The sequence below is a fragment of the Protopterus annectens genome, chromosome 12.part0, assembly GCF_019279795.1.
Source record: "Protopterus annectens isolate FY-2018-M chromosome 12.part0, PAN1.0, whole genome shotgun sequence".
NCBI lineage: Eukaryota > Metazoa > Chordata > Ceratodontiformes > Protopteridae > Protopterus > Protopterus annectens.
In genome coordinates this window covers 471,571,952-471,586,051 of record NC_056746.1, presented here as the reverse complement: position 1 = coordinate 471,586,051, position 14,100 = coordinate 471,571,952, and positions in this window count along the sequence as shown.

The following is a 14,100-nucleotide window of genomic DNA, read 5'->3' as shown; positions in this document are numbered from 1 at the left end:
AAGAAATAAACACAATTCAATTAGAAGCACTGCTGAACTGCCAGAGGTAACCCAATGAAACAAGAGAAATGTGAAAAGCAATCCTCGGTGCACCTCCATGGCTTTAGTTGCACTCTTCTGAAGAACTTTTTTAAAAAACATTAAAAACAAACTTTTAATGGAAACAATGATAGTAAAAATAGCCACAGTCAAACTTTAGCATGGAGAGCTATAACAACAGATAAGCACTTTCAGCAATGAGCCTTCATCAGATCATGATTTCTTCCTGCTCTCCTCCTAGAGTAAAAGTGAGAACTAGCCAATAAGGGCTAGGATAGGAAACACACCTACCCATTATCCAATTAGGAAATTAATCAATGGCTGGTTTCCTAAGGACCAGCCTTCTAGCTTGCACCAATGGATACTCTCCTATTCTTAAGGATCGGCTTAAGTGGTGCTATGCTATTCAGCCCAGGTGGCCAATCAGCCCTCAGGTTCACAATCCAGCTAGTTTCACAAAGCTCAGTATGGTTGGTAATGTCTCCTTCCCTAACAGTATAGGGTACACACTGAACCACTTTAAAAATAAATCTATGTGTAGGCTGTGTAGAAATATGCATGGCAAGTGCATTCTTAAGATTTAAGTCCATAGTCCACTATCTTGGGCACCTTTATTAACCTTTCATCTTTTGGTTTTAACTTGCCTTTCTTTAACCATTCATGTGTCAGATCATGATCAACATGAGGTTGTTCCAGGAGATCTCTGTACTTGCCATAATATTTATGGCTTTTCTGTATTTATTTCCTTATCATCTGATTCTTCTCCTTATATTCTTTCTTTTGTTTTTTTGGCACATTCAGTTGCTGTCTGATTTTTGTCTACTTCTGGTTTGGGTTCCATTCCCACTTGACACTGGAATGTCTCTTCTAATCTAAGCAGAGAGGTCACCTTATACTTCCTCTCTTCATATTTTAAAACTTTCACTATGTTTGGATCTGACGAGTTCAGCAAATTTATATGCAGTTCCCTGACTGCAGACCTATACATGTAATCAGTTTCAAGGAGCTCATACTTCCTTCAGAGAGAGGAACATATAATCCTAGTATACACTGATTTTTATATAACATTTAATCAGTGAGAAGCATGTTTCTTGTTTCACTGTCCAACTGGTCCAGTATCTATTGGGGTCAGTCAATACTGTAGGTTAGGAAAGGAATAGCAAATTAGTTTATAGCTTGGACTTTATTCCTAGATGTCAAAGCTATTTTCAATATTAGTTTTAGTCTTCTGAAGAATTGCTTACTGAGTTTTATTGTCATCTTGTTCACGTTTTATTTCTGACTCTTCATCAATTCCCAAATAGTTATACACTCTCTCCTATTCAAGTTCCCTTATATCACATTCCTGTCCCAGAGTGATATTTTCTTAGTACCACACCTTTCTTCCTTTAAACATCACTTTTGCACATTTATCAAGACCAAATAACATTCTTATATCATCTGAGAAAATTTGAACTATTTGCAGTTGTGCTTGCAACTCATCATCTGATGAACTATACAGTTAAAGTTATCAACAAAAAATAGCTGAGAAGTCTTTAAGCAAGGTTAATTTCTGGGAGCCAGACTGTAACCCTGACCTAATCTGTTAAGTAAACAGTTTAATGGGTTAAGAACAAGACAAAATAGCAATGGTGATAAAAAATCTTCCTGGAATACCCCCAACCCCCATGAATTTTTATACCTGGAGTAATAATTTGCCCTTTTGTCATGGCTTAATTGCAAAGTGGTTTGCCACTGTTCCATAGTCACTGTATTGTATTTGATCAGTGTAAGGTGTTTTTTATACATCTGTAAGCTCTCCTTTATCCATGAATGTGAGATGCTCTTGGATGCTTTTTTATAGTCTATGCATGCCATAGTTAGATTTTTCCCCATTTTATAGTTCTTCATTATGACTTTACTTAACAACAAATGATCTTTTGTTACCCTTTTGCTATATTGCCATTACTGATTTTTTTTTCTAAATGACTATAAAGAAAACTTCACCTCATCTCACTGTTTCCCATGTGAGTATATCCAAGTGTGTGTGTGTGTGTGTGTGTGTGTGTGTGTGTGTGTGTGTGTGTGTGTGTGTGTGTGTGTGTGTAGATACATACATAGCTGTATATGCATGTGTGTATACAACATAAAGATATATGTATACAAAGAGCACTGTAAAAAGGAAGTATTTAAAAGAGATGTTGGACAAAGATTAAAAAAGATCCATAAAACTGGTTTCTTAAGTCCTATTTGCAACAAAACTGTAAGAAATATGGGAGATATTCTCCACATGATTGGTTAAGTGCTATGATTATTTCTGCATTTTAGCCACAGTTTTTAAGGAAATGTTTGAATTTTGAGCTATAGATAATGTAATGCGTTTTGTGGAGCTGATTACAAGCAAGGCATTGTTGTGGCTGTGACTGGCATTCAGCTTTCTCTCTCTCTATTTCTCTCTCTCTCATATATATATATATATATATATATATATATATATAGAAAGAGAGAGAGAAAGTGATTATCGATTCATAGGTAGGTACTAGGCTATCGTCCCAAGGGCCTGCGTAAGCCTAGCCAGCAAAGTTCCATAGCTTACGCCACCTAAGAAGCCACCCAAAAAAGTTATTTTCTTGTACCACTGTTCAGCAGAGACACAGAAGTGATCTCCGGGGTGTATTTCCTATTTCCCATCCACTCATCAAGATTTTTCTTGAAGAGTGCTAATGAAGAACTTTGCTTGACATAGATGGGTAGCTTGTTCCAGAGTATAGGAAGTTTCGGGGATAGGAATCTATCCCTCCAGCATGTCCTGTTTATTGTGGTGACAATATTTAGGTCCTTAGAGCATGTAGCTTGGAGGGATTGGGATTTCTTTGGGTGTTGCATGTCCAAGAGCTTCTGGGTTTGACATAGCTTTACATGTTAGGCAGAGATCACCTCGGAGTAGGCGATATGCTATGGAATAAAGCTGGAGTTTTTTGAGGCGGTCAGTGTAGGGCATTTGTTTGAGGCCAGTAATCCTCTTTGTGAGGTACTTCTGTGGCCTTTCCAGCTGCTACAGATGTCTTGTGAGGTACCTTCCAAAACGGGCATTGTACTCTATAATGGGTCTAATGAGTGACGAGTAGAGGGGAACAATGACCTATTTTTCCTGGATGAGAACCATTTTATAATGAGGTGTGCCACGTAGAAGGACTTCCTCACTACTGTGGTGATATGACTATCAAAGGAGAGACTGCTGTCCACCTAGGTCTCTAATCACGCATTTGGTAATAAGTAAATTGCTGCCTATGTGGTAGTTCATGGGTACAGAGTTTTTACCAAAGGGGATGACACTGCACTTTTTGGCATTGAGCTTGAGGCCATGGCTCTAACACCAGGCATCTGTCTCAGTGAGGCCCTTCTGTAGGATGTCCACATCATTTGGGGACTTGACTATGGCTCCTAGTTTGCAGTCATCTGCAATCTTCATTAGCCAGAGGCCTTCTGTGTTAGCCTGTACTTCAGAGAAGTAGATACCAAAAAGAAGAGGTCCCAGAATGGAACCCTGTGGTACTCCACTTGTCACTGCTTCGAGGTCAGATTTGGAGTCTGCAACTTTTACAGTGTGGGTTCTGTCAGTCAGCCAGCTGGCAACCCATTTTGTGACATAGGGATTTATACCTAGTTTAGTGAGTTTAGCTATAATTCCAGAATAGGGGATGGAGTTGAAAGCCTTGGCAAGGTCAAGATAGGCTGTGTGAACCACCATACCCTCATCCACGGCTTTAGTGACTGCCTCAAAGAAGTCATTCAGGATCAGGAGGCATGATCTGCCTTTCACAAACCCGAACTGGGTGGGATCCAGAGTTTGGAGGTTACCAATATCTTTGTTTATGAGTTTCATTATGATACATTCCATGGCTTTGCAGAACAGGCTTGTCAGGCTAATAGGTCGATAGTTCCAAGGATCAGTGGTGGCTCCCCCTTTGTGGAGTGGGATAATTGTTGCTCTGCGCCATTTAGTGGGCACAAAGCCTAATGCGAGGCTATTATTGAACATGGTGCTTAAGTGGGGAGCCAGTTCGTTCTGAAGTTCATGTAAAATGCAGCCTGGGATGTTGTCCGGTCCCATGGATGCTGTGTTTTTGGCTTTAGAGAGTGCAGCTTTTACCTGTGTAGTTGTGACTACAGGGACTCTGCATTTTTCCTGTATATATATGGACCCTTTAGGGGGTGAGAGGGGGGTAAAGTTAGCACTGAAACTATCTGCCAGGATGTTGGCAATATTAGTTGGTTCTGTAATTTTCATGCCTTTGTGCTGTAACTCAGAGCAGATCTGGGTGTTGTCATCTAGATTCTTGACATAGCTATAGAATGCTTTATGGTTGTCCTTGGATTTAGTGGTGATTTTGTTTTCGTAGCTAGCTTTGGAGGATCTTATAAGGGATCTCAGCTTCTTACTGAGGCTGACCAGGGAGCTCCTCCACTCCTGGGATTTTTTGCAACGGTTTCTTCCTTCTGTTGTACAGTTTGTTTATGGCAGGCGACCACCAGATTGGCTTCCATTTTTTGGAGGATAGCATCTTGGTTCTGTTTGGGATAGCACAATCCCTGCACTAGTGTAAGTGCTTATAGAGTGCATTTGTGTAGGATTCAGCAATTGTAACTGTATTGTCCATCTGCATGGGTGTCATGAAATTCACCACTTCTGTCTTAAGAAGCATGAAGTTGGCTTTGGAGATTTTTTTTACTGTGGTTTCCTTAATAGGGGGTGGGGGAGGGATGTGGATATCAAGGGTGATAAGCTTATGGTCAGATCGGACCAACGAGGAGATGACTTCAGGTGTGGAACACCGGTCACTCATGTTGGTAATGACTAGGTCTAGGATATGTTTTTACTATTATTTGATGTTTACCTAGTAAACATGCATTAGTTTGATTCTGCCAAACTAAAGTGCTGTTAAATTAATGTGGATTATTTGTTAATATACTGTTGTATGTAGTTACTGGATTTATTTTATCTAATTTATTAAATTTTTGCAGAGATGTTTGATTCAGTTTACAGACTATGGCCTTATTATTTAATGTCACATTAGAAGTTTAATGCACATCTTATTGAAAATGGTGTATTATCTAAAACAGGTAGAAACCTTTACTCAGTGGAGAAGATGGCTTTTACTTCATTATTTCTACAACAAACAAAACCAAAATACCCCATTCAGTCATTTTACAAAATTGCCCAATTCTGAATGAAAGGAAGCATAAATAAACAAACAAGTCTATTGCACAGCAAAATATAAGGAAAACCGTAACCTTTAGAAAGATTTCTAAATTATGACAAACTTTACATAAAAGGTGTGTCATTAGCTTTACCTGAAAAGATAGAACTTTGATAGTTTTAGGCTGGAATTCATAGTTATACAAGTGCTTTAGGTTATCCACTATGACTGTGGATGAGCCCAGCTGATCTGCAATTCACAGATGCCATTTACGCAAATGCATGATGACCTCAAATGTACTTATGCAAATGTGCAAATAATGAGATACAAATGATATAAGTAAGGAGTGATGTAAATCTTCATACACTAATGAAGTATGTTTTACACCATTTGCAATTCATAGTCAACTTTTCCTGCTTTTCCTTGCTGGTTGCAGATGCGTTATATAAGCCTCGCCAAATCTCTGAGTTACATTTGGCGGAAATGTTATCACTTGATGCTGGTTTGGTATTTTCAGGTCTGAGTTGCTTGTCTTGGTTGGACCAAAACCATTTGTGCCCAGTGGTGTTTTCAGCCAAGAAGGTGAAAATATAACAGCTTTGATAATCAGAAAATCCTCGATAAGTTCAGAGTGGACATGGACATTATAAGAGTCTTAGTGGGTATGTTTGACCCCACAGGGGCATTGGAGGAATGTGTGGACTTTGTATCCCTGTGAATACCAAAGTGGGTGTAGTACTCACTATATTTGCTATGGGAACCTTCTAAAGACAGACTAGGGGCACACTAGGGATTTTACAGGTTTCTGCCTTGTGGATACTGCACCAGTTCCTGGCTGTATTCTTTGCTCATGGGGTTCAGTACAGCTCTTTCCTGGCATCTCCTGAGGACTAAGCCAGGACCAAGTGTGCCTTTTGTGGACTGCCACATTGCCCAGAGGTAGTCTTTGTGACAGATTGCACCCATATTGCAATTAGGGCCCCTTCTGGTCCACAGCAGAAGTGGTACCACAATAAGAAGGGCTACCATTCCATCAAGTGGCAGGTAGTGTTGATATATGGAGGTGCATCACCACTGTCTCTGCACAGCATCCTGGCAGTGCTCATGATTTCCATTTCTGAAACACTAGCTCAGTCTACTACTTTTTCCTGCATGCTAGAATGCTCAATGCTCATTTTGTTGGTAAGTGGAAAAATAATTTCTTTTTATATTGTATTTAAGTAGTCATTCGCATTAAAATGTACTGCTGAATGCTAAATTCTTTTTGCTTTGTTCTGTTTTGTTTTGTTTTATTTTGTCCCCTTCTCCTTCTTGATTTTTTTTCATGTGATTCTGGATATCCACTGGAGCCATGGTTTATGACATAAGTGAGAAATCCAAGTGGAGCTGCAGAGGAGACATATCATACATCCCTGTCCCTGACCCATGTTGTCACTGGAAAGTTCTTTGGTTTGTTGAAGAGCCATTTCAGGTGCCTGGATGTGTTTGGGGGTGTGCTTCAGTATGACCCAGCTACTGCATGCAGGGTGTTCACTGCATGTTGAATTCTGCACAATATGATTATGCACTGGTCTGGTGGTCCAGTGACCCATAATGTCATTGCAGCACCAAGTTCCAGTCCCACTATGATTAATGATGAGCAGCTGGCAACAGGTGTAAGGGACCTCATGCAGCAAGCTTATGCATGGCATATGGCTGTGCAGGTAAAGTGGTGGCATCTAGTACTCATCTATTGACCATGACATTCAAATTAGTGCTCCCTTTATTGTAAAAAGCACATACAGTATAATTGATTCATGCAATTATGTCTGTGGGCTATGCTGTTTGGTGCATGATCTACTGTAAGTGTTCATCGGATATTCTTTTTTATCTTAATTTTTTTATTATCTTTTAGAAAAGTTACTCATATTATTGTCACATAAAGTCATGCCTGAATACTCACTGACTCCTGTTCAGTGATGTCATAAGGCATCATAAAAAAAAAAACAAATTCACTTTTTTGTATGTTTTGATGAATTATTTCCACTTTTTTATACAAACGTAATGAATACTGGCAACAGTAAAACATTTCCCAAGTTAATTCATTGCAAATTTAAGGAAAATGAATTATACTGCTTTATGTCATCTCTTTTCAGATTATTCGGTTGCACTGCATATCAGATTAAATGTATGATGTCATACACAATATTTTCTGACTTTAGAAACATAAAAATATCATCATTTGTGCAGTAGAGAGAGTAAAGTGGCAGCAGTGTAAGTTTACATGGTAGGGGACTCATTTCAATGTGTCATTTTCTAATGATATGTTTCTCCTGAAAGTTTTAATGCATTAATATTTTTATGCTGCATGTAACTGCTACCTGTAGGAATGGTAATCCATGTCATATTGTTTTTTTGTCTACTTTTCATTGATGGTGTGCATAGTTTTACAGGGATGAAATATATATATATATATTTCCAACTCCACCCCCCAGACCTATTCCAGTTAAACAGGCAGCTGTGTATTTGAAGTGGATTCACAGTAGTTCAAAATCAAATGAGTCACATACATCTCCTACAGCTAAACTAGGTGATTGTGGAAGTGATTTTGAGGAGAGGCTACCATAAGAACTGTAAGGTAAGTTAGTCTGATGTTATGTGTGACACCCGTGCCTTGGCCCAGCAATCAAGGAGCCTCAATCCTCACTACTAATACCAGAGAGGGTGTCTCGTATGAGAGGAAAGGATAACAAATACACACAGTAAAGAGCAATGTCCCTCAAGAGCACACAGAGATCACAGTCAGTCTGGGGCTGGTCGCTCCCTTGCTCTCCAGGTCTCCAAAGATTCTTCAATGGCCCAGCTATAGGGTCCAGAACTCAGCCAGCTGGGCAAGCTGAAATCTCCACCACCCTCTCTGTCCAACCAGTGCTTCAGGTCCCTGCCCAAGTAGCTGACACACACACACTTTGAGATAAGAGTTTGTACAACCACACAGACACTTCTGGGGAAGGCTGGCACAGGTTCTCCAGCTGTGCCCCATTTACCCAGACTATACGATAGTACCACTTGACACCACCCAGCTAATATTTATCAGCTACTCAAAGGACCTTAAAAGGGTGTCCAATTTTTACTGTGCAATATTATTATCCAATTGGTAGTATGGCTAAACAGTCTCAAGGCTTATTAGAGTGACTTGGTACAGGATCCTTATATACATGCAATGTACTTTTAGGGCCAAACTTATCACTACACAAACCAGCCACAGTTAAAAGGTTTTAAAATATTTAATAATACATAATTAAAACCACAAGACAATACTTTCTACTACACAGTGCTAGTCAAAAGAGTTCAGGGATTACACAGAATTACTTAAAATAATTCAGTAGTACGGTTCTGACATCACAGAAAAACACAGTCTAATCTTTCTAGTTCCTAGCTATTCCTAAAACACAAGTCTAAGATAACTTACATAAGACAACAGGCAGAGTGCTGTGAGTTAGATGGTCAAGACAAAAATGCTTAATAATCTCTGGTTCTCATTGTTTAAATTGAAACTGCAGTTCTGCTAAACCTTATATCATTCTTCACCCTTCCTGGAGTTCCCAGGCTACACATTAACTACATTTACATTTTTAACATCTCCCTTTTGTTATCTTGCAGCTGGTCAGGAGCAGAGCAATAAAAATACATTTGCATGTTTAAATCTAGCAATTTAACTCTTGGTTAAAACAATAGAAAGAATTTCTTCATCTAAATTTTTCGGCACCACTGTCTACTTCAAAGGGTCACCACATGCTTTACTTTGGTCAGTAGAGTGCACTGTTGTCACATTTATTTCCAGTTCTACATGTAAAAGTATTTCTTTACATTTAAGACAACAAGCCTGTAGTTTACATTTATATTTAAAAATGACAGAATTATCTGCACAGTTCTATCTGGCTAGGCTGGCAGCCTTCACACCCCCCCCCCCACCCCGGAGAACTCAAGCTAATTTTTCAAGTGACCCTTGAGAAACTCCACTTGAGAGGGTTAGGTCTATCTGAGTGTATCTCACCCCATTCCCTGTCTTGAGAGCCCATCTGCACTGGCATTGCTAACCCCACTGTGGTGCTGCACTGACATATCATATGCTTGCAACCCTAGGCTCCATCTTAGCAATTTGGCATTTTGCTGGCTGGCTCTGTTTAACCATGTTAGGGGGTTATGATCTGTCATAACAATGAATTTCCTTCCATACTGATAAAGCTGAAGATTCTGCAATGCCCACACTATGGTTAGACATTCCTTTTGTACAGCTGCATAGCATTCCTCCATGGGTTGGAGCCTACAACTGAGATAAACCACTGGGCGCTCTTCTCCCTCTGAAGAAATCTGGCTAAGTACAGCCCCCACCCCATGGTTTGAAGCATCCACCTGCACAACAAATTATTTGCTGTAATCTGGACTAGCTAACACAGGGGGTCCTCCCAAAGCTTCTTTAAGCTTCTGGAATGCCTGCTCACATGCTGGGGTCCACACTACCTTATCTGGCCTGTTATTCCTTGTCAGGTCTGTGAGGGGAGCAGCTATGGTACTATAACTGGGGACAAACTTTCTGTAGTACCCTGCTGTCCCTAAAAATGCCCTCACCTGCTTTTTAGTGGCCATACCTGAATGGCTTCCACTTTGGCAGGTTCTGGCCTTATCTCTCCACTCTATGTCCCAGGTAGGAGACCTCCACCATACCCACCTGACATTTGCTTGGCTGAATGGTCAACCCTGCCCTCTGTAGTCTGCCCAGCACCTCCCTGACATGCTGAAGGTGCTCTGGCCAGGAATGGCTGTAGATGGCAATATCATCCAGGTAAACAAGGGAAACTATCCTGGTCCTGTTAGGATATTATGTATCAGACCCTGGAAAATTGCTGGGGCATTCTTCATCCCAAAGGGCATCTTTGTGAACTCATACAAGCCAAAAGGAGTCACAAAGGCTGACTTTTCTCTAGCACTGGGAGTCAAAGGCACCTGCCAGTAACCCTTGGTAAGATCAATGGTTGTAAGATACTTAGCCCCACCCAGCTGCTCTAGGGCCTCATCTGTCCCAGGCATGGGGTAAGCATCTGACTCTGTGTGACTATTTAATTTCCTGTAGTCCACACAGAACTGGGTGCTGCCATCCCTCTTTGGCACCAGCACCACTGGGGACGCCCAGGGACTGTTGGACTCTTGAATCATCCTTAGTTCCCACATCTCCTGTACCTCCTCCCTCAGGGTCTGTCTGACTCTCTCAGGCTCTATAAGGGGCCTGCCTGATAGGCCTTTGGGGGCCTGTATCCACCTGGTGCTGCACCAGGTGGGTGCACCCTGGTTTCCCAGTAAACATGTCCCCAAATTCCTGCAACACTGCTCAGATTTCTTGAACCTGGGTAGGAGAAAGCTGCTGGGACATTGCTATCCCTTCCACTGAGGTGTCAGCCCAAGCCTCACTGAGGAGATCAGTCCCCAGATCTCCCTCAGACTCCTCCTGCAATCCACTGCAAATGCTCAGTACAAGGGCTTCCCTATCATGGTAAGGTCTCATCATGTTAAAATGGTACAATTTGTGCACCTGCCATCTGCCTAGCAAATCCACCATGTAGCTAATATCACTTACCTTTCTTAACAGCTTACAGGGACCCTCCCAAGCTGCTTGCGGCTTGTTGTGTCTGACAGAAATGAGAACCATTACCTGCTGCCCCACAGCATACTCTCTAGTTCAAGCATTCCTGTCATACCACACATTCTGTTGTTGGGCTTCTGCCAGTTTCTCCTGGGCCAAGCCCATGAGTTCCCCGAGCCTTGTCTTAAGGTTTAGGATGTATGCCACAACAGATTCCTTGTGAGACTCGCACTCACCTTCCCACTCATCTCAAATTAAATCTAGAGGTCCCCTCACTCTATGCCCATACAGCAACTCAAAGGATGAAAAAACTGTGGATTCCTTGGGAACCTCTCTTTAAGAAAACAACAGATGGGGCAAATATTTGTCCCACTCCCTCTTAAACTGATCTGCAAATGCCCGTAGCATGGACTTGATTGTAGAGTTTAACCTCTCAACAAGACCATTAGTCTGGGGATGGTAGGGGGTGGTCTTCATGTGCTTCACCCCACAGAATGTCCACAGACAAGCCAGCAGGTCTGACATGAAATTGGCACCTCTGTCAGTCAGTATTTCTTTTGGGAAACCTACCCTGCTGAAAATCTCTAACAAAGAATTTGCCACCTTCTCTGTCTCAATGGAGGACAAAGCCACTGCTTCAGGGTATCCTGCAGCACAATCCACTACCACTAGGATATATTTTTTCCCTGTGAAACTTGGAGTACTCAGAGGACCCACAATATCCATAGCTGCCCTCTGAAATGGCTCTTCAATTACAGGCAATGGCATCAAAGGTGCTCTCACCTTGTCTCATGCCTTGCCTACCTTTTGACACTACTCACAGGTCCTGCAGTACCCTGTTACATCTCTGGAAATTCCATGTCAATAGAAGTTTTGCATAATACACCTCTTTGTATGTTTTATGCCCATATGACATGCAAAGGGAATATCATGGGCTATGACTCTAGGCACTACCAACTGCTGTACTTTCTCACCTTCTAGCCCTCCCTCAGGGGTCTACTCTCTGTATAGTAACCCTTTGCCCCAGTATACAGATTCTCCCTTTCCTTGAGAATCAGGTGTCTTCCTAGCCACCTGCCTCAGGCCTTGCAATGTAGGGTCTGAGAACTGAGCCTGTCTCAACTCTCTCCTTGTAACCCTTCACAGCTCCCCTTCGACAAGAAGTCTGGCATCCTTTGACAGTGGTGTCTCACTGTCAGCCTGGGTACTACTACTCACCTCTACCTTTGCAGTCACTTTGTCCAAGGAACCATCAATACCCCAGGCAGCTGTGGCTCACCTTCAGTCTCACTGCTACAGGGTAGCTCCATCACTGACATAACCACCTCACCAGTCCAGGCTGCAAGTATGCAGTCTGTCTGTGTCTCCCCCAGGCTACCAGATCCACACGCTTTTCTCCTAGCCTCACTGCGTGTAACTGCATAAGCACATGGTACTGCATCATCCAAATCCTTCCCTATCAGGACATCTGCAGGATGGTAATTTAGTACCCTTGTTGTCTCAAGACAACCTACTATTGACATTTTGTCTTTCCCACTTATTGGCTCCCTCACCTTTGGTTCACCACCTTGCCTCCATGGACACCTGTATGCCACATGGCCCCACTGTTTGCATTCAAAACATGTAACCCTAGCTCCTGGACATGTACCTGGACTAGTGGCTTCCCCTGCTACTGGCAGATTCTGTTGTGGCAGTCTGTGATGTCCACCATGTGTTCCTTTAGACCTATGAGCAGTACTGGGGTCCCCTTCCTGTGCAGGGCTGCCCTGCTTGCCAGGTATAGGTCTCCCTTCTTCCTCAACTCATCTGAAGTATCACATTGTCTATCAGCTAACCAGGTCCTCAGGCAAAGTGCTAAGGGATTGTTCCCTCACCAAAAGGTCTGCCAGCCCTTCAAAAGTGGTGACCCAACATCCAATCACCCACCTATGAAAATAAGTGCTCAGTTCAGCAAAATATTCACACACACTTTCATCTGCCTTGCATCTATGCTCACAAAACTTTTTACTATACATTTCAGGTGTTAGCTTAAACAGTTCTAAAAAACATTTTTTTTACATCGGTATAATCAAAACATGCAACATCAGACATTTTGGACAGAACAGTTACAGCTTTACCATGAGTAAGGGGGTCAGGAACAGTATCCAGAGCACTTGGTCAACTTCATACTCTTTGCATACCCTCTCAAATATATGAATGAAACTATAAACATCATCCCCCTCTTTAAACCGCAGAAGAAATTAACTGACCTTTTGTGCTTCTGGGGTCCAGTTACTCCCTTCCCCATTACCTCCATGACTCTGGCAAAGAGTCAGCATCACCTTCTCATGCTGCCTCTGATTTTTTTTTCCTCGGCTTCCAGACATAATAGTTTCTCATTCTCCTCACTCTCTAGATGCCTCAGTCTCTCAGCTGCTTCTAATTCCACATGCCTGGCCTCCAACTCAAGTCTCTTTAGCTCCAGCTGAATTTTTAAGTCCACTGCAGAAAGATTGAGCTGTCCATTCTCCAAGGGTATTATATCTCCACTGCCAGTCTGATTTTCATCCTGGTTGCTGTTTTCTGATGCAGCTGTAACCAAGGTTGCAATCAGGTCTGCCTTAGTCAGGTTTCCATGCACCAGTTCCCTAGCCTGGCACATCTTCACCACCTGGCTCCTTGTCAGCTTTCCATACTCCTTTGCTGACATGCTGCCTGCTCACCCTGACTAACTAAGCTAACAAAAGAAATAAAACATTTGTGATCTGAACTCTGAGTATTCACAGCATGGCTGATTTAGAGTACAAAACACCTTCAAAGCTCACTGTACACAAGTTACAAGATTCACTCTACCCACACCACTACAAGCCAGTTAGTATTTGCCAACTAATTAATATGTGATGTGGATATCCCACCGCTGCCAAACGCAAATGTGACGTCTGTCCCCTGGCCCAGCAATCAAGGAGCCTTAATCCTCACCACTAACACCAGAGAGGGTGTCTCATATGAGATGAAAGGATAACAAATACACACAGTAAAGTGCACTTTCCCTTAAGAGCACACATAGATCACAGTCAGTATGGGGCTGGTCGCTCCCTTGCTCTCCTAGTCCCCAATAAGACTCCCCACTGACACAGCTATAGGGTCCATATCTGTGCCATCTGTGCAAGCTAAAATCTCCAGCATACTCTCTATCCAACCAGTGCTTCCTGTCCCTGCCCAAGTAGCTGACGCACACACACCTTGAGATAAGAGTTTATACAACCACACAGACACTTCTGG